Genomic DNA, 18,925 nt, shown 5'->3' on the forward strand with positions numbered 1-18,925 from the left:
TTTTCCTCTTTCCAGACTGTTCCTCGACCTTCTCCCCGGATACGATACACCACGCACACTGGATCGTCTCACTCACCGTGTTACGAACATCACACGATACTCTTCGCGTACGGTGTCGCGCACATAACGAGCGTCCACGCGTGTCTTTCAGAGACGTCTGACAGACAAGAGTGACACTTGGAAGACGATTGACCGGGAACGACAGTACGAGTTTAAATCATCGTCCTCGTGATAGGATGAACTAGATGTCCACTAAGATGGCCCGTATCGAAACGGAGCGGCCCGGCGCGGCGCGGCGGTAAAGAGTCAGCTGTCAAAAGCACGGGGGTCGCAAGAACCGTAATGCCGACAGGCCGTTGAGTGACTGTAGTTGGCAGAGCCGGAGCTGTCGACCTCGAGAGCCGGAAACTCACCCCCCGAAGGGCTTTTTTCGAGGGGTGGGTGTCACCCTTGCCGAGTTCTCGCCGAATCAGAGGTGGTGGGAGAGGCACGGTGCGGCCGGAGGATATACCTGGCAACCCTCCTCGACGTTTCGGTCCGTCGCGTCGCCTGGGTGGATAGCGGGCCGACAGGGACCGATAAATTGGTAAATCGGTAACCTTTACAATTCCCGACCGTTTCCGTTTCCGTTTCCTTTCGAACGTTTCTCCGTATGATCCGGTCGCGTGGTAGCGAGTCGCACGACGCGGGCAATCGATCGACCGATCGAACGAACGTAAGAACGCACGAACAAGCAGCAAGCAGCGAAGGAACGAGCGTCGACCCAGTCGAGAGAACGCGCCAAGGGGAGAGACTCGTCGTTTCCTTCTCTTTCGCTGTGTCTCGGGGGGTACGGTACCGACTTGGAGAACCAATACCCTTCGACGGACAAGTATAGGCCTCGGCTAGCGACTGCACGCGCTCGTCCGCGGAAGAGCCGATCTCTCTTCAGTAGAGAGAACGGAACCTTCTCCCCTCTCCGCACCGCTTCGCTCTTCTCACCGTCTCGCTTCTTCTCCCCTCCTTGGACCAATCTTCTCGCTTCCTCTTCGCGCTTCCCTCGAAACCCTATGTTCCTCTCTTCTCTTTTCTTCTCTTCTCTTCTCTACACTTCCCTTCTCTTCTCTTCTCTTCTCTCGATCATCTCTCTACTCACCGCTATTCTCTTCCTTTCCGTTTTCCTCGCTTCTTCGCTAGTCCATGCGACCAGCTTTCTTCCCCTCGGTCCACCGGAACCCCCCACGAACCGATCCAATCTCGCCCCGCCCCTCCGACAGTCCAGTCTCTGCCCTTTCTTTTTACACGCGCCGATTCTCGATCAACCTTCTTCCTTCCCCGTTTCGATTTTTATTCATCCTCTCTTTTTGTTCCCCTCTCTCCGGAAATCTTGCCCCGCACTCGATTTTCCTATTGCGAAGAAGAGGATCGAGCATTCCTGATAACTTCCTTTTTTGAGAGACGCGACGGAACGCCGAAATCGATGAATGGTTTACCTTGAGAATTGCTTTCATTCTATGATAGAAGCTGGTACAGGAAATGGAAGAAAGAACCCGCCACTTTCTAGCGGACGAGCATCTCTTCTCTGTTGATCGTAGACGAGCACGTGGTTTTCAAGGGGAAATAGTGGGCGGTCCCGGTGGACGCCACGCCTCTCGGCATCCCCGCCACGTTTCTCGTGGTCATCGCGCAAGGAACTCTCGTCGATGCTCTCCCACTCTCTGAAAACCTACCCGGATATCGCTCTCTTTCTCTCTCCCCTCTCTATCTCGCGTTTCATTCTTTTTCTTCGTCTCTCCTCCGCTTCTCTCGATCGTTCCTAGCGTTTCACCTCTCTCCTCCTTTTTTTCCATTCATCCGACGAGCGGCTCCTTCCTCGTTCCTCTTTCCCGCGCGCTCCTTTTCGTCGCGCCTCGTCCCTCGGCGCTGTCCGCTTTTCGACGCCGCGCCGCACCGTTTCCGTCTCCCTTCCTACGAACGTCGAGGGACGACGTCGCGGAGAATGCACGAATCGAAAGGTGGTGGTGCACATGCGTGTGTGGGAACTCGGCTCGGAATGCGGGAGTCGAAGCAGCCGTAGCCATGGAACCGCGCCGGGACGAGAAGCTTTTTCCTCTCGCGGTAGCGAGATTCCGATTCTTCGACGGCTGGAAAACCGCAAGATTCGAAGGCGTCTACGATCGCGAGGGGAAAATGAAAATTTTCGAATTTCGAAATGGCGAGAGAAAGATAACGGATGATGGAGGAGGAGAGGAGAGGACGGTGGCGAACGCGAAGACGAGAAAAAGGGCAATTTAGCGGAGGCGCGTAAAAAGATCGGAGCGAGGGATATTCGGGAACGAGGTCAGGACAGTGGTCACGAGATCCCGGCGAAGAGTTACAGAGATTGATCGGCGTAAATCGTCGCCGCGACGAGATCGCAATTACGTTTTTGTCGGCGCGCGTACGCTCGATCGCTGTCCTCGTGATCGCGCTTGAAAACTCGGGTAGAGAAAGACGCGAAGAGGTCGAGTTTGCCTTCGGTTCTCCCGGGCAAAATCACGGGGGCAATTATACGCGAAGAATGCGAGCGTACGCTCCCGCAAAGCCTTTTCTCTCCCCGGCACCGCGCGTTCTTCTTTCGTTTGCCCATCGCTGACGGCTGAAAATTAATCGTCCTGCCGACGCGATAAAACCACGAGGAACGATGAAAAGTTTGCTCGATTCTTTGCCTTATTGTCTTCATAGCAAAATTCCGAAGAGGCATTATTACTTTTAAGCTCTATATCTACAGAAAGTTCGAATCAAGTTGAATATTTCGAATTCTTTCTTCGTCTAGAATCGAATCGATCATTCAGACGAGAGATCAGCTAAAGCTAACGCTCTTCTAATTGCCGCTAATGATCGGCAAGATGTTCTTTCGCGTTCCTTCGACGTCACGTCGAAATAATCACGTGAGGAATAAGTTGTTGGTAGGAGCAGGATCTGCCGAGAGGCAAGGGCTCGCGTGACGGACCGTGCGCGTCCGTCGATTACTCGCTCGGCTCGACGCTTACGGTAATGACTTAATGTCGACGAGTTCTACGATGTTGTACGACCGCGTTTTTCCACGTTCCACGGCAAAAATCGTCCGCTCGTTCCACGTACGTGGAGTACACACCTGATCCGAGAGCTTCGACGAAAATAAGCGTAGCCTGAAGTCGTGGTAGTTCGGATTCGAGAATAAAAATAAGCGCAGCCTCGTTATCGCGCGCAGCCTGAATCTGGCGCGTGGCTTTTAGCGCAGATAACCCTTTCCTTTGGTAGACCGATTTATAGATGAACTTTTCTTGTCCTTCTCTTAAAATGGATCTCTCAGGACGTTCTACGAACGTTATCGGAGACTTAATCTACCGTAGGTTCTAGAAAAGTCAAACTGAAAAAGGCGAAGTTGGTTCTAACGTTCGGAGTTAGAGGTGGGGCGTCGAACGGAAGATGGTGGTCCAGGCACAAGGAAACTAAACGAAAAGGAGAAGAGAGACCGGGCGAGATGGCTCGTAAATCTAAAGGCCCTGTTCAGAAGGAAGAAGGTTGAATAGGTGTAAATGAAGTTGCGGCCTCTGGCCCGCCGCAAATTCGACCGGACCACCCCGCATATTCTGTCTCCCGTGCGCGCGGCCACCATCTTCGAATCCCGCTAGCAAATCGTTTTGCCCTCTTACCCCGATAACAATGTCCCCAGTTTTCTATTCGAAACGCGCGCGGATTCGGTAAGACGTTTTCATTTCGAACCCTTAAGTCGGATAATCCGATTTCACAGTCGGCAATGGCGCGAGAGTACACGCGTGAAATCGATCTTTATCGAGAAAGATCTGCCACCGACACTGCCAGGCAGGTGGTTCCTTCCTCCACGAATCCTCTCCTTCGTGGTGGTCCCGAAACCCAACTGGCCGCCTTCCGCCAAGGGATGGATTAGCTTAATATAGGTTAACGTTCATCCTCATTAACTAACCGAATAAAGCGACAACAAAGGACGGGGCTCGTTTTGTTTCGGATGATCCTACTCGGTTCCCTTTCAACAATTTTTCCAAAGCTTTTCAATCCTGTCTGTCCTCGCGAAAGATTATCGGGTATTACAGGAAACGTATACACGCGTCGTTCACGAAAAAGCTGCAGTGAACTAATAGGGAGAAAAACCCGTTTTCCAAAACCAGTTATAAACAATAATCTGAAATTTAAATGGTCGCCATCACGGCAGCCCGTCGATTCATTCTGTGTTCCGATAATTGATCCTTCGGATAACCGGTATTTGGATAATCGACGTTCTACTTTATTCTTATAGAAACGATCGGTGAGGAAAAAATTCGAAGGACTCCGTGTGGTTCGTTGGACCATAGAAAGAGAAGAAGTCCTCTTTCGGTTGAATTCCAAAGTCCGGTCGGCCGGATCAATGCAAAAACGCGAGCATCGTTGCTCGGACACACGGAATCGTCGAGCAGTTTCTGTCTGATTCAGCGAAAGGACTAGCGTATACAGCAGGATCGTTGGTAAGGTTTGAAATGGTTTCGGTGTGCGTGACGACCGTCTACGACCACCCGGGACACCTACCGGAGGATTTCTGGGCGGGGTGCGAACGCGTCGGAGGACATCAAAGAACCCCGCGAGAGCTAATTATTGTTTCTCGATGCCGGCCAAGCGGAACCGTGAACACGGTGGCGCCTGCACGATAGGCGCTGCCATTCTCACCCCCTCTCTTTCTCATTCCTCTCCTTCGTCTTCTTCTTCTTCATCTTCTTCTTCATCTGGGTCCTCTGTTCCCAGCTACGGTTCTGGCAGTCAGCTTTCTTCGAACGATCGAGCCAACCGATGGAAAGAAGGATCAACCTCCTGCTTTCCCGAGCATTCCACCGGCCACCCTTAATTAAGAGAACGCCATTCGACTCACCGTCGATTATCCACGGTCCCACATTCCGAGATCTTACCAGGTCGACGTTCTTCGATCGATTCACTCGAGCTTCACGCAAATTTCATTGCGATTTCGTTGATTAGCGGTTGCGTGTTAAAATTTTCACGATCAGACTACGGGTAGTAATTTTATTCTTCACAAATATGATGTTTAGATTTTTCAATTAATTGAGCTTTCGTGTACTTGGTACACGGTATCGTTTAAACGTGTACGAGACCACATTCCTGCGCTACGTTGAAAACCGAGATTTTACACTCCATAATTCCTAGCTATTGCTATTTAATCATGTTTACGATCGCATTAACGTTAGCAAACAACCTTTCACTCATATTTCTCTCTATAACACCTTCGCCCAATCATAGATCTACTCGTGTGTCGATACATTAATGTTCTTACAACTGGAAAGCGTTAAGCAGCCGATCAACTTGGAAATCAAAACAATATTCTAAAATCAATCAGGTTTCACTTGTAATTATCGCACGCTCGATTAAACGAAACGTCGTCTCGTAGGATATTCCATGAAAAATGTAAAACTTGTAGTTAGTCCGTTCTTTTTGCAAGGACGTAGCACCACCAAGAGAAATGTTTCCAGGGAAAGTCGCAGACATTGGCGGATGAAAAGATTCGCCACGGATTTCTAGCCAGTGGCTAAGAAAGAACAGAAGAGGGCTGTTCGCGATCCTCCAAGGTGTTTCGTTCAACGAACGAAACGCCCCGTTTCTTGCCATCTTGCACCTTTTTCATCACCCCTCTTCCCTACCAGCCAGGCGAATTCTGTTGCTCGCGGCGACTCGCGTTCAGCTTAATAAATACGTTAAGCCGAACGTGTGACTGTCCAAGCTTCGGGCTATTGCAGCGCGGACCTCTTCGACGAGAAAGAAAACGCGTGCCGAGTTGGCTTACCTGAAGAGGACCCATGGCCACCGACCAGACTCCGAAATGGAAAGAGAAAGAAAGAGTGAGAGTACCTGGAGCACACACCACCCATGGGGCTTGCACGCCGAATTATCCCTTCTGTTATGGGCAAACATTTATGTATTTATTGCCGGACAAACGGCTGGCATAATAACCTCACGGACGTGATCGATACGCGTTACTACCGCTTCGGCTCCTCCTCGCTCCAGGGACCCTTCCGAGACCAAGAAAGAAAAAAAAAAAGAAAGACCGTTCATGGATCATTCAGTCGTTTTTATTCTAACCTCGATGCCACAGCGCTTTCGTTCTTCTCTGCTTTTTATCTTCTTCGTATTGCCAAAGTAAAAGTTCTTCTTTCGTCGATGTCCCAAAGGAATTCGTCAGCCTCTTATCTCTACCAAATTTTATTGCCATCGTGTAGTTATCTTTTTATAGAATTATTCATAGAGGGGTTAAAGAGGGTGAAAATTGTCGAAAGATCGTGTCCGTTCGCGAATCGCGTAGCATCGAATAATATTCTCGAGGACTCGAATCGCCTGGAGGCCCCATCGTCAAACATAATGTTTTCATTAGGTCGCGATCATTATCTGGCCCGGGCGAACAAACGAGCGAATGCCAAGGGTGGTGATGGAAGGGGGCGCATAGCGCGGTCGTATTAAGACGAATGGTTGCTCCGGTCCGGTAATTAATTACGGCCTCCCCCAGTGTTACTAATATTAATTAATCCCGTTGTGCCAGCCATCCAGAGAGTTGAACCCCAGCCTGGTTCCGTCCACGGGCCGTGCGACCCTCGCGATATCCCATTTCTTCCTTCGCGCCCCTCGTTCCTCGTCCAAATTAAATATTAAGATAATGTCATTTGTTTGCGTACCTGTAAAAATGAGACAACTTTTTTGTTACGTGTACTTTCACCTACTATACCTCTCAATCGTTGAACTTCTTTCGCCAAACGGTCCTTCGACCAGTAAATTCGTGAACAACGGTCCACTTGTTCACTCTGCGAATCGACATTCGACACGCGTGCTCGCGCAATTATCCGGACGACGATACGATATGGAACAATAACGAGTCCTCGGGAACCGGTCGATAAATCTCGAGGCTCCCGTCGATCGACCACGTCCCTTCTCGTGAATCGTTCACCAAAGGGGAAAGAATAAGAAGAAGAAGGAGAAGAAAGAAGGGCGTAGCCGTGCCCGAAGGGAGAAAGAAATAGAGACGCGTCGACATCGCATTCTTCGCGTGACGGGACGCGTTAATATCGATCGTTCGATCCGCCAAGAAATGACGTATAGTCGAACGCAGCGGGCCTACCGATTCGCGGATGCGACCGGGGAAAAAACGTTTACGAGGCGGTGCGAATCGAACCGATCTCTCTGGAAAGATTGCGCTTCTTGTGCGAGTACGGTTCGCACGTGCCAGCGACGCGAGGCGACGCGACGCGTCGATCGTCTCTGTCAAGGGAACGGAAACGAACGGGTGCAGCACGTCACCGTGAGACACAGACGTCTTGCTTTCTGTATACCCAGCAGTCTTGAAAGGCAAAAATTATTGCACCCTGCCGATCAAAGGTTTTTTACCTACCTGTTCCTTCGTTTCCACCATTCGAGAAGGAAATTTTTCATTTATCAAGCGTTAACGTTTGAAATTTTGATTTTGAAAATCGTCTTGAAAACTTTTGCTGCTCCTTTCAGCGAGCGTTCGTCGTCCGTTTCTCGGGGCAGAGCTCGATGAACGAAAAAAGTGGGGAAAAAAGTAACGAACGCCGCCGTGGGCGCGCATTAATAAATCGGCGTGGACGCACGGGGCGTAGATCATCGTGTCGCGGGCCCAGGATCCACGCGGGGATCCATACGAGGTTCGGGATCCGGCGAAACAGAGATGGTGAACGAAGGGACGAGGAAAGACGATAGGGAACAGAGCGGATGAAGATGGAAGAAGAAACGGACGAGGGGTACGGAGGACGACTCTTCTTCTCCTCTTAATTGCCCCGATTAATTAGCCACCACGGTTTTCGCGAGGGCTAATGGCTGGTCGTACGTTTGAACGTGACCCCGTGGACACGCGGATATATACGTTTTAATAACGTTGCGTTAATCACGCGACACGCGAGGCGAATCGCGAGTGTGGAAGGATGCCTCGAGGCTCGAGGGGCTGTTTCTCCTCGACCCGTCGTCGCTTTCAACCGACCTCTCTCGACGAGCCAACCAACAATCGATTTCTCCAGCCCTCGACGAAATCTTGGATCACGAAGATCGTGATCGAGCAGCCACGCCGATCGAACCACCCAGGATCGATCCATTAGCGCTCCGCGGGATGCGTTCCTCTCCCGTCATCGATATCTACGATTCCCACAGTGGGCCCGGTTAGGGTCGAAGACCCCCTCGAAGCCTCCGTTGATTTTTCGACCTGAGCTATCCACTTTATTCGAATAGAATATCGAAACTAATAGGATGCAGAAGTTCTCGGCTAATAGATGCCGAAACTCTCATTAGGCAATTCCCAAGTGATTACAAGACACACGGGTTCCTCGAACGAGCTGACGCGCGACTCTGAATCACCGGTTTAGATTATCGTTCGTCACTTCCGCAAACTCGTTCGCACGGTCGGTACGTTTACACGAGAGTCGCCTTGACCAGTCATCTTCGTTAATGGTAATAAATGAATGACGCTTTCGATCGACCAGACTGCTCGACGAGCGATCGTGCCCGTTTCGAACGCGTTCACAGAAGGCGTCATCGGAATAGAAAGGTGAAAGAAAACGGGCTATTCGACAAAGATTGGCCACCCGCGAGAACCGTTGCCGTTAAAAGGCGCGTGAAAAATTGAAAATGCCCCGGCTACGTGGAATCCAAGGAACAAATAGGTGTAACTATGCTTCCTTCGCCACGGACGAGGTACGTCGACCCAACTGTTCTTCACGATTGTTCGAACCATTGACCACCCGGAGGAGTGAGATCCACGCTACGTCTCCCGTCCACGAGGGTGCCATGGCAATTTCAAGAATAAAGTTATTACAACGACGAGGGGACCAGTTGGCGAGTGCCATGCCACGGTGTACACCGTTCCTCGCGAGTCCGCGACGAATCAACGACCGCCTTTGCGGTAGGTAAAATACTCGCGAGCGATCCCTGCTCCTCCCAAGAACTCGCCAGGATAATTAGGCGTCCTGTTGTAATTTCGGCGCGAAGAAACGCGCAAAACTTGTGCTCGACGGGCGGTTCTCTAGCGAGCCCTTGAAACCCGTGCCAAATCGTTAATAATCCTGGCTCCCTTGGACCGCGAAAAGAAAATCCAACTCGTGGATCCGTGTTTGGCGAGTCATGAAACGGTGAAAAAAAAAAAAAAAATGAAGAAAGAGAAATAGAAACGTCAGAGAGATCTGGAAGCTGTTTTTGTTGAAAGTCGTTCCCGTTCACGGTGTCCGCGACGACACCGGCACCGGTCCAGGGACGAATTCCGAATTAGTTATCCTCGGTGATTTTCCATTGAGACGTTCCTTTTCGGAGTGGATACGCGTACGCGTTGTGCTCCACCTTCGTGGCGTGCCTACAAATATTTCTTGAATTTGTCATACCCAGGTGAGATGGAGGAGGTGGAGGGGGCGAGTCCTTTCCCTTTGCACGACAGTCAGCCCGGATGCACGCTAGTTAAGAGCCGGTCAAAGGGGAGACTCAGCCTTCTTAAACTCGAGTTTAACCGATGACACCGGGGACGGGTGTGCGGAACCCTGCCGGCACCTACCTGGACCATCAATGGGCAACCATGAACTAGTTGTCCCGTTCGTGTCGTCTCGGTGACAGTTTTAACGGGTCCATTCATTGGCGCACTCGAACTTACCGAGGGAGATATACAGTAGTTGGAGTAAATAATGGAGATCCTTGTTACAGATACCTGTTTGTTCGTTAACGAGTTAATATTCTCAATCTTCGATTTCTCATCTACTTTCTTTCACCGACTGTACTCGACTATAAAGTATCCAATTTTGGTAAATTAATCGATCGTCCGTGGATGTAATTTATCGAGTGAGCCCAGCCCAAGGTATCCCGAGTGTGGTCCGACCGTGGTATCGTTCGATTCAACCGCGACACGCCGATAAATTAATAGCGAAACGACGTTGATGAGGGGGACGATAACGATCGAATCTTGGTCCCATCCTCGTGCGAACGACCCGGTGGCAGACCGTTTCGCGAAATATCTCTCTGACCAGTTGGACTCGAGGTCCCATCGAAGACGCAACGGCGAGACAAAAGTATACCGAACGATAGGGGCGAGAGAAAGACGAACGAAAACAAAGTGAAAGAAAGATGATCCTCAAAATGGAGGTGGGGAGATGGAGAAAGAGAGTAGAAGAAGAGACGGAAAGGTGAAGAAGGGATACGACATTCCAGGTGCGCTGTAACCAATTTGTGAGCCGGACGATAGTGACAAATACACGATATTGCCATAACGTATCGTCGAGACACGACTATCGTTCGAATTAATAGTCACCGTCGCTGACTAATAGCCTCGTTAATTAACGATCCGCGGGGCCAGATTAGCCTAATCCAGCTTAATTTAGTGATCGTACCGCTCTGCTATCCACCTACCTGTCTCTCTAAGAACACCGTACGGACCTATTCTCCTTCCGTGCAGGTACAGTCCGTTTCACAACAGCGTACCCACGGTGTCTCACAATTTTACACATTTTATGACTGTAAATCTACAGCCTCGTCTCATTTATCCCGAGCGAAAGCAACGTGTCATACCTTTTCGTGGCCGATCAACGAGATGGTAGCCGATCGCATCCTTCTTTCGTTAAACGCGACTCGACGTCCCCGAGATTGTGAAATCGAGACGGGTACCGAAGAAATCCGTAGCCTGGAAGCCAAAGGTATCCCGTGAAAACAAAGAAGACGATCGCGGCCCACTCTCGACCGAACGTCTCGGACGTTTTTCCGCCCTGTCTGCGGCGACGACTAATCCTGTCCCTCCTCTCGGCTCTCGTATCTCGCGCGACAAGATTAATATACCGAGCGATTTAGTCAACGATCCTGGGGTACGAGAAGAAGATAGAGTAGGAAGAAATCTTTTGGATCGACGCGACGCGTCAACAGGTTGGCCCGGAAAGTGGCACCCTCGATCGACTCGAGGGTTCGCACAACTCCCTCGAGGAGGCTCGACGACGGACTTATACGTTCAGAACGGAGTTGTTTAAGCGGTTGTACAAATAGAATACAAAGCGCCGTGCAAACAACGGCTAAAAGGTTTGAGTTGTAACGCGCTCGAACGCTCTTCACGCGGGCAAACAGTTATCGGGACTGTCGCGATCCGTCTTTGCCTCTGACCCGCTCGCCCCCTCGTTCTTTCTCTCTTTCCTTTTCTTTTTCTCCTTTGCTTGTGACCATGTTCTACCATCGTTTCGCTGTACGGGCTACTATAAATTTCTGTTTGCTCTTACTACTTCGTGCGTTCCCTTCGGGACGTGGAAATTCTTCTTCTCGAAACGCGCTGCTTCGTTTTATAACTCTTGGAACGGTTGAAATATCATGCAACAGGATCGAATGGTCTGAATGAAAAAAATATAATGAAATTGATGAACGGGAGGAGAGAAAGGATGACGAGAGGGAGAGGTATCATCGAGAAGGATCGAAAAATCATGGAGAGGCAAGGCCCGTGGCAAAACGCGCGTCCGATGTTCCATTATCGCCTAATTGGATGAAGATGCACATCCTTTTGTCCCTGGCAGAGACGAAAGCCACGAGTTTCGTGGTCTTGACCGGTTACAGGTGATTTGGTCTTTAGTGGGCATTAGCCAGGGGATCGGAGGCTCGGAGGACGGGTAACGACGAGTCGCGTTTAATTGTTTTGCCCCGGAGAGATAATTGGAGAGCAGCCAGTGGCTGTCGATTGGCCGTTAAGATGACTTAAGCATTCGCGGCGTTTAAGTGCTCCATTGTTGCACGACATCTTGCCGAAGTGACGGGCTCTCGCAAGGGCGGAGGCGCCCTTTAAGTAAGAGTTAATCGCTACCAACCAACCCAACCCCCTTCTGACCCTTCTTTCTTCTCGCTTCTTCCCGCATCACGTGGCATTCTTACAAGGTCCTTTCCTTTCTCACGAATTCCTCGCGATCCTCCTTTTTCATCATCCTCTTCTCGCCATAAGAAAATCGCGAACGCGATCGTTTAACAATTAGATTAAGTATCCTTTGAGAAGCTGATCGTGACCGATCGATTCCAGATCGATCGGACAAATTGAAGAGGAGAAATGTTGTGACACAGGAGTTTCATAAACGACCAACGGCAACACGATTCGGACTCAACAACCCGTGAGAGCGTGAGATCGATTCGAGTGGTTCGATACGCGTCGATTATCGCCCGTTTGCTTACCGCGTATAATAGACGAAACGATCGTCGTCATCGATCATTCAACGACTCGATCCTCCTAGGCGCTGTTCTTCCTCTCGAGTACCAGAGAAATATTGTTATCGAATAGTTCATAAACCAAGGGGTTCGGAAACACCGCATTAGCTGCAAAACGGAAGGTGTTCCTTTGATTTATGTACACGTTACGTATTCCGGAGGAATAACTTTCACCGTTAAAAAGATTAGATGCGATCGTCATACCTTTTATTGCAGCCACGGCCCTACGTGAAAGAAGATACACAGAGGGCCTCCCTTCTGCCGCGAATGTCTTCGATTTGCCTAAGCAAACGGAAGGGCCATAAACGCGTGCTTGGCCCTTTCGACCCGACATTAGCATCGCTATCGAGGAACCATCGGCCTGTGTGATTGCTTAATCCTGCGTAGCGCGGTCGAGCGCTCCTCCTGGGAACGAAATCCGGGCTTTCCAGTTGCTTCTCTGCTCTACCTCTCTCTTCTTCTCCCTTTCTGTCCCTCTTTTCTCACCAAATCCTTCCATCTCTGTTTCTCTACGCTAAATGTTTATCCTTGACGGTATCCATTCTTCTGTTTCCTGCGAAAAAATAAAAATATGATTTTAGAAGTTTCTAGTTTTTAATTCTAAAAATGTTATGTTTCATGATCGTTCTATCAGTTTGAACGGTTCAGTTGGAAGCCGACCTTGCATCACGTTCCCTAGTCATTACCAGGTTTATGGATTTTCGTGGCCGAGCCGAAAGATCGTTAAAGTTATTTTCGGTGTACCGAGGCGCCGATTGCTGGTGGAATTTAAAGAGGACCTCCTCCACATTCCGGTAAATATTTGCCAGCAACGTGGCCCGGAAAAACCGCACGTCTGTGTTCTCCGTGTCGCCCCGCTCCTTCCTCAGGACCCGACGCTCGTGAGTGCACGGTAAATATAAAAGCCTTTGACCGAGTGAAATCAGTTTTCCACCGAAACAACCGGACGACTGATCCTCTTCGTCTGAAAACACTGACCACAGTCTTTTGTTTCCTTCCGAACGTCTCCTCACGAAATTATACGCATTACCCTTCAGCAGTGAGCACAGATACAAAAAGATTGGATGATTTTGAGGGATCCTAAACACCCCTAGGTAAAATTCATTTGCATGTACCGAGCACAACTGGTACGACAGTCTTGTCTGTTTTACCAGTTCCTCTTTTACTACATTTCACATTCGCACTTGAAGACACAATTTTCACTCTCTTTCATTCTATTTTTCTGGAAATCGGTCAAAATCAGGACAAGACCGAAGAATTATTAAAACAATTGTTTGACAAACTTGTATTCACTTCATGTATCTTGATAAATAAATCGTTTTAGATAAACAACAACGAGTTATTTATATAACATTCAAAAATTGATGGTTCTTCAATAAATTATGAATATAATATACATATATGAAAATCAAACTTAAATTAAAAGTGTAATTACTTCTCAATATCGTATAAAAAATAAATAATCAATACAAATTTGCAGGACATTTACGCAAAGAAGTTACAAAAATAATAAATTTAAATAAATACGACAATGATTTAGTTAATAAATGGTTGCAAAATAAAAAATGGTAATTAAATTTTAATAGAAAGGTATAAAATTCGAGTAAGGGTAACGAGTTGCAGCAGCGGCGAAGCGGAACGTCACGGCTGATCGGGTACGGCTGTCAACCGTTCGACCTAGGACCTAGAGCGAGGTGATAGCGCCATTCTAATCGCGACCGTCGAGGGGTGCGGATCTACTTGTCAAACATATATGTAGGTACCTTTAATTTATTTTCTGAGTTTATTTAATTAACTTTATTTATTTTCTTAGCTTATTGAATAAGCTCACAAGGGAAATAAATCTTATTATTTTATCCCTCTTTGTGGGCCAAGGACTATCCTTTCCAGTTATTTATTATTTTATCCCCTTTTTGGGCCAAGGCCGACCCTTCTCAGTTATTTATTATTTTATCCGAATTCATGCGATAGGAAAGTGTAGCAGTGACTACAGATGCAAAAGACTGGACTTTGTCTTCGAGGGGTCATGATTTAAGGGGTCCCAGACACCCCCAGATGAGATTAGGTCTGCATGCAGAAAGCACAGCCGGTATGTTAATCGTGCCTATTTTACTTGTCCATCTTTTGCTGCACCTCAGACTGACATCGGAAAAGACACAATTTTCACTCCCTTTGACTCTTTTTTTTTTAGAAATCAGTCAAAAGCAGCACAAGACTGAACAATTATTATAATAATTGTTTGACAAATTTGTATTCACTTCACGCAAATAAATCATTGTAAAAAAACAACCGAGTTATTATTTAATTTAACCAATTTCATTTCTGAGTTATTTATCTAATGCCCGAAATTTCTTTTCTCAGTTATTTAATTGTCTTAAATCCTTTTCAATAACTGTTTGATCTGTAATAAATTAAAAACATAATATACATGAAAACCAAAGCACAATAATTACTTCCCAATATGAGAAGCTTGACCCAGAACGAGGTGCGACCTCTTCAGTCGTATAGCGACCGCCGAGGGGTGTGGATCAACATATACTTCTAATTTTCTTTCGGAATTTATTTAATTTACTTTATTTTTTTTTTGCTTATTAAATAATCTCATCAAGGAGGAATGAAATTTATGATTTTTATCACCCCTTTTATTTATTATTTGATCCTTCCTTCCTCACCTTCTCCAGTTATTTATTATTTTATCCCTTCTTATGAGCTAAACCCCACCCTTTGCAGTTATTAATTATTTTATCCTCCTTTATGGGTCAAACCTACGCTTCGTAATTATTTATTATTTTACTTCTCTTTATGGGTCTCACGGAGACCATCCTTCCCAGTTATTGTTTATCCTATTCCTACTCTTTATGGACAAAGGTCTACCTTTATAGTTACTTATTTTCTTCATTCTTTTCATGGACCTCGCAGGGACTACCCCCAAATCACTGTATCTTCGTATCCTTTGTATCCCTGCATCCCTTACATCCCAGCACTTTTTATATTCCTGCATTCCTTACATCCCTGCATCCCTTACATCCTTGCATTTCTTACATCCCTGCATCCCTTACATGCCTGTATCTCTTATATCTTTGCATTCCTTACTTCCCCGCATCCCTTACATCGCTACATCGCCTACATCTCCCCATCCTTTATATGCCTGAAACCCATATATCTCTTACATCCCTATCTCTTGTATTCCTACACCACAGAGAGAACAATCGTGCGAGATTTAGTTCCTTTTCTCGCCGCTAGATGGCGCTGCTTTTCGGGGAAATTTTAGTTCGAATTTTGCCCGCTAGGGGGCGCTAAATTTATTCGTGCTTTAGTTCCTTTTCTCGCCGCCAGATGGCGCTGATTTCTCGGGGAAATTTTAGTTCAAATTTTGCCCGCAAGGGGACGCTAAATTTATCCGTGCTTTAGTTCCTTTTCTCGACGCTAGATGGCGCTGCTTCTTCGAGAAAATTTTAGTTCAAATTTTGCCCGCCAGGGGGTGCTAAATTTAGTTGTGCTTTAGTTCCTTTTCTCGCCGCTAGATGGCGCTGCTTTTCCGGGAAAATTTTAGTACAAATTTTGCCCGTCAGGGGGTGCTAAATTTATTCGTGTTTTAGTTCCTTTTCTCGCCGCTAGATGGCGCTGCTTCTTCGAGAAAATTTTAGTTCAAATTTTGCCCGCCAGGGGGTGCTAAATTTAGTTGTGCTTTAGTTCCTTTTCTCGCCGCTAGATGGCGCTGCTTTTCCGGGAAAATTTTAGTACAAATTTTGCCCGTCAGGGGGTGCTAAATTTATTCGTGTTCTAGTTCCTTTTCTCGCCGCCAGATGGCGCTGATTTTTCGGGGAAATTTTAGTTCAAATTTTGTCCGCCAGAGGGCGCTAAATTTATTTGTACTTTAGTTCCTTTTCTCGCTACTAGGGGGCGCTGTTACGAACGCCGAAAACGTCATTTCAAGGATAAAATTGATAAAGGGATGTAAGGCACCGCAGATTGTAAGAAATAGAGTGTTTTGGGGGTGCATGGCTATAAGTGAAGCAGGGTTGTAAGAGGAACAGACATTTAACGGATATGGAGATGTAAAGGATTGAAGGGTATAAGGGATAGAAAGGTGTAAAGGATAGAGGGATGTAAGGCATACAATGATGTGAGGGACGCAGGGATGAAAGGATGACAGAGGTGCAAAGGATACAAGGATATAAAGTAAACAGGCATTTAAAGGATGCAGTGATGTAAGGAATATAGGGATGTAAGGCATGTAGAGATGTAAGAGATGCAGGGATGTAAGGAATGCAGGGATGTAAAGGATGCACATGGGAGTAATAAAATCAACACGTTCGTCCTCCTAATGAGTTTATTCATTAATCTAAGAAGATAAATACACCAAATTAAATGAACGTAGAAAATATAATATAGATATATGTACGCTTACTAGGTAGATCTGCACCCCTCGGCGGTCGCTATAAGACTGATACTGTTTCACTTCGCTCTAGATCGAACGTCTGATAACCGCGCCGCAGCCAAATACCTTTACACAAATCAATGGCTGTAAATATTTTTTTTTTTTTTTTTTTTTTACGTGGGGAAATCTTGCATAAGACCCCCCACTGTCCATTAGGGGCGGGCAGCGGGGGAGTGTCAGATTCCTACTGACTAAAACCCCACGGCGACCAACACTGGCGCTAAACAGGGGCTCCGGTACTTTATGTGTATTACTCCGGAGCCCTGCACGCCTGGCATACAGGTGCCCATCTAGGGTGCCTACCACGTAGCCGGCACCGGGGGTCACACCCGGTGCTGGCCTCTCCTCGGGCTGTATGCAAAGGCGTCTGGAGCCCTCACTCCCGACGCCATCGGCCCTGACGGCACCACCGGGTTTGGTGGTGAAGCCGTCATAATTAGTGTTGAAAAGGGTTTTCAACTCCCCTTGGTACTCCTCTTATTGCTGTACTATGGCAAGGATCAGCCCTAGACTGAATGACGGGATATAGGCTTTGATATTGAAGTAATCTGCTATTACCATCAACGTGCGTTAGACTGTTGCAGTGCCAAGTATTTCGCATTTTTATACAATGATAGAGCAGATGGCGTTCGTCCTCAAGGCACAAATTCAAAACCCCTTTAAAAATCATTGTCTCGAGATTACAGGGATTTAACCATGTCCTTCTTTTTATTGCTGTTGGCGCCTTCTATGTCATTATACTTTACCTTATTTTTATCCACCAAAATATAATGTATTTCGGTATTTCCCAAGATTATTATTTAGAATCTAAATTCTAAATTATTACCTAAAAGATTTACCGAGATCTATAATTTAATGTTTCTTGTCCGTTATCGGTAGACGGAATCGCGGGACGTTTTGAAATCGCGTGGTATGTCAAATAAAAGCGTAGGAAAAACAAAAAAGCTACATTTGTAACGAGCCTGCTCCACGCAGGTGCCCTGAAAGTAAAGTATACGAACAGGTACGCGTACGTATCCGATAATATTTGACTTGAACGAAAGAAAAGGAGGCGCGTCTGGTTTGTTCCTGTTCGAGTTCAAACAGACAGGCTTCCGCGGTCCTTACACCTCTTTCTCGCTTCTTTATCTTAATTCCTAAACAAAGGAAACGTCGAAAGAAGAAGGCACGATTCCTTATCTGATCCTCTTGTCACGTCTTGCCCACACCCAGATTTGCTTCCGTGTTATTCTTTCGACCCTGCCACCTCGTTTTTACCTATCTCATCTTTCGAGAGCAAAGATTTTCTTTAAAATTCCAAAAAGACTAGGAAGAATGTTCCTTCGAACCCTCTTCGAGTTTCATTCATATTTCGGCCCTCCTATTTCATTCGCTTCGGCCCTCCTTAGGCCCATGCGCAAAAAATAAAAGCGCAAACGGATAGGACTAGACATCTATGAGGAGTTCTGAAAGAGTACAAGTTGTAGAAACGAATTTACTTTACCGACAGTTGTTAAAATAACGTTATGTTTGTACCGACTGTAGATTATCCCGAGCACATTCGATAAAGCAGGATCCCCACTACATTACCGATTGAAGGTAATGATATACCATCACAAGATAGTCCCATTGATTTTACCGATTGTGTATAGATCATTTGAAATAGCATTCTTCTTTTGCATTATTTTCAAAATTATAATTTTAATAATTGTAAGTGTGTATAATAAAAGTGAAATGATTAACAAATATTGTGCTTTCGCATATCTGATGTATATCGAAGGGACTGTACATTAATACTACGATTTTACTGTTCTTTTATTCATCCCTTGGACAATAAAACGTGTGGAGAATTCTGCGATGGAAGCATTTTCCACGCGGCGAGGTAGGGCAACGACCTATATCCAAGCAGAACAATCTCTCCGCCTTCAGCTTCCGACCCTTCCTCCGGAGAATGATCGTAGTTTTACAACCCCCTTCTTGAACCGGCACGAATATCACGAAACTGCTAGGCCGAATCTTTCTTCGCCCCGTTTCGTTACACGCCCATAGGATCCTCATGGAGCAAATAAAGAAAAAAGCATTACATCAACGAGAAAACTTTGTAATCCTGTGCTTACCCTTCTTCTGGATATCCAAATGGTAATTGACGAAGTATATTAAGTTTCTATGTTTCGAAAAGCAATTCAGCGACTACCTTTATCATAATATATTACAATTTGTAATAGATGAGATCGGTAATTAGGAGATTCGATTCTTACTTCTCGTCCTATGAACTTGGAACTTATAATT

The 18,925-nt window shown here is 46.8% G+C and overlaps 1 long non-coding RNA gene across 1 annotated transcript; it reads left to right on the forward strand.

Annotated features, from left to right (window-relative positions):
• The first annotated feature begins 13,758 nt into the window (after positions 1–13,758).
• LOC117600692 (uncharacterized) lies at positions 13,759–14,470 on the forward strand. The gene is made up of 3 exons (XR_004580505.2): positions 13,759–13,971; positions 14,188–14,305; positions 14,408–14,470. It is a non-coding gene; the product is annotated as an uncharacterized LOC117600692 (long non-coding RNA).
• The last annotated feature ends 4,455 nt before the right edge of the window (positions 14,471–18,925 follow it).

Source organism: Osmia lignaria, chromosome 16 (assembly GCF_051020975.1).
Source record: "Osmia lignaria lignaria isolate PbOS001 chromosome 16, iyOsmLign1, whole genome shotgun sequence".
NCBI classification, from domain to species: Eukaryota; Metazoa; Arthropoda; class Insecta; order Hymenoptera; family Megachilidae; genus Osmia; species Osmia lignaria.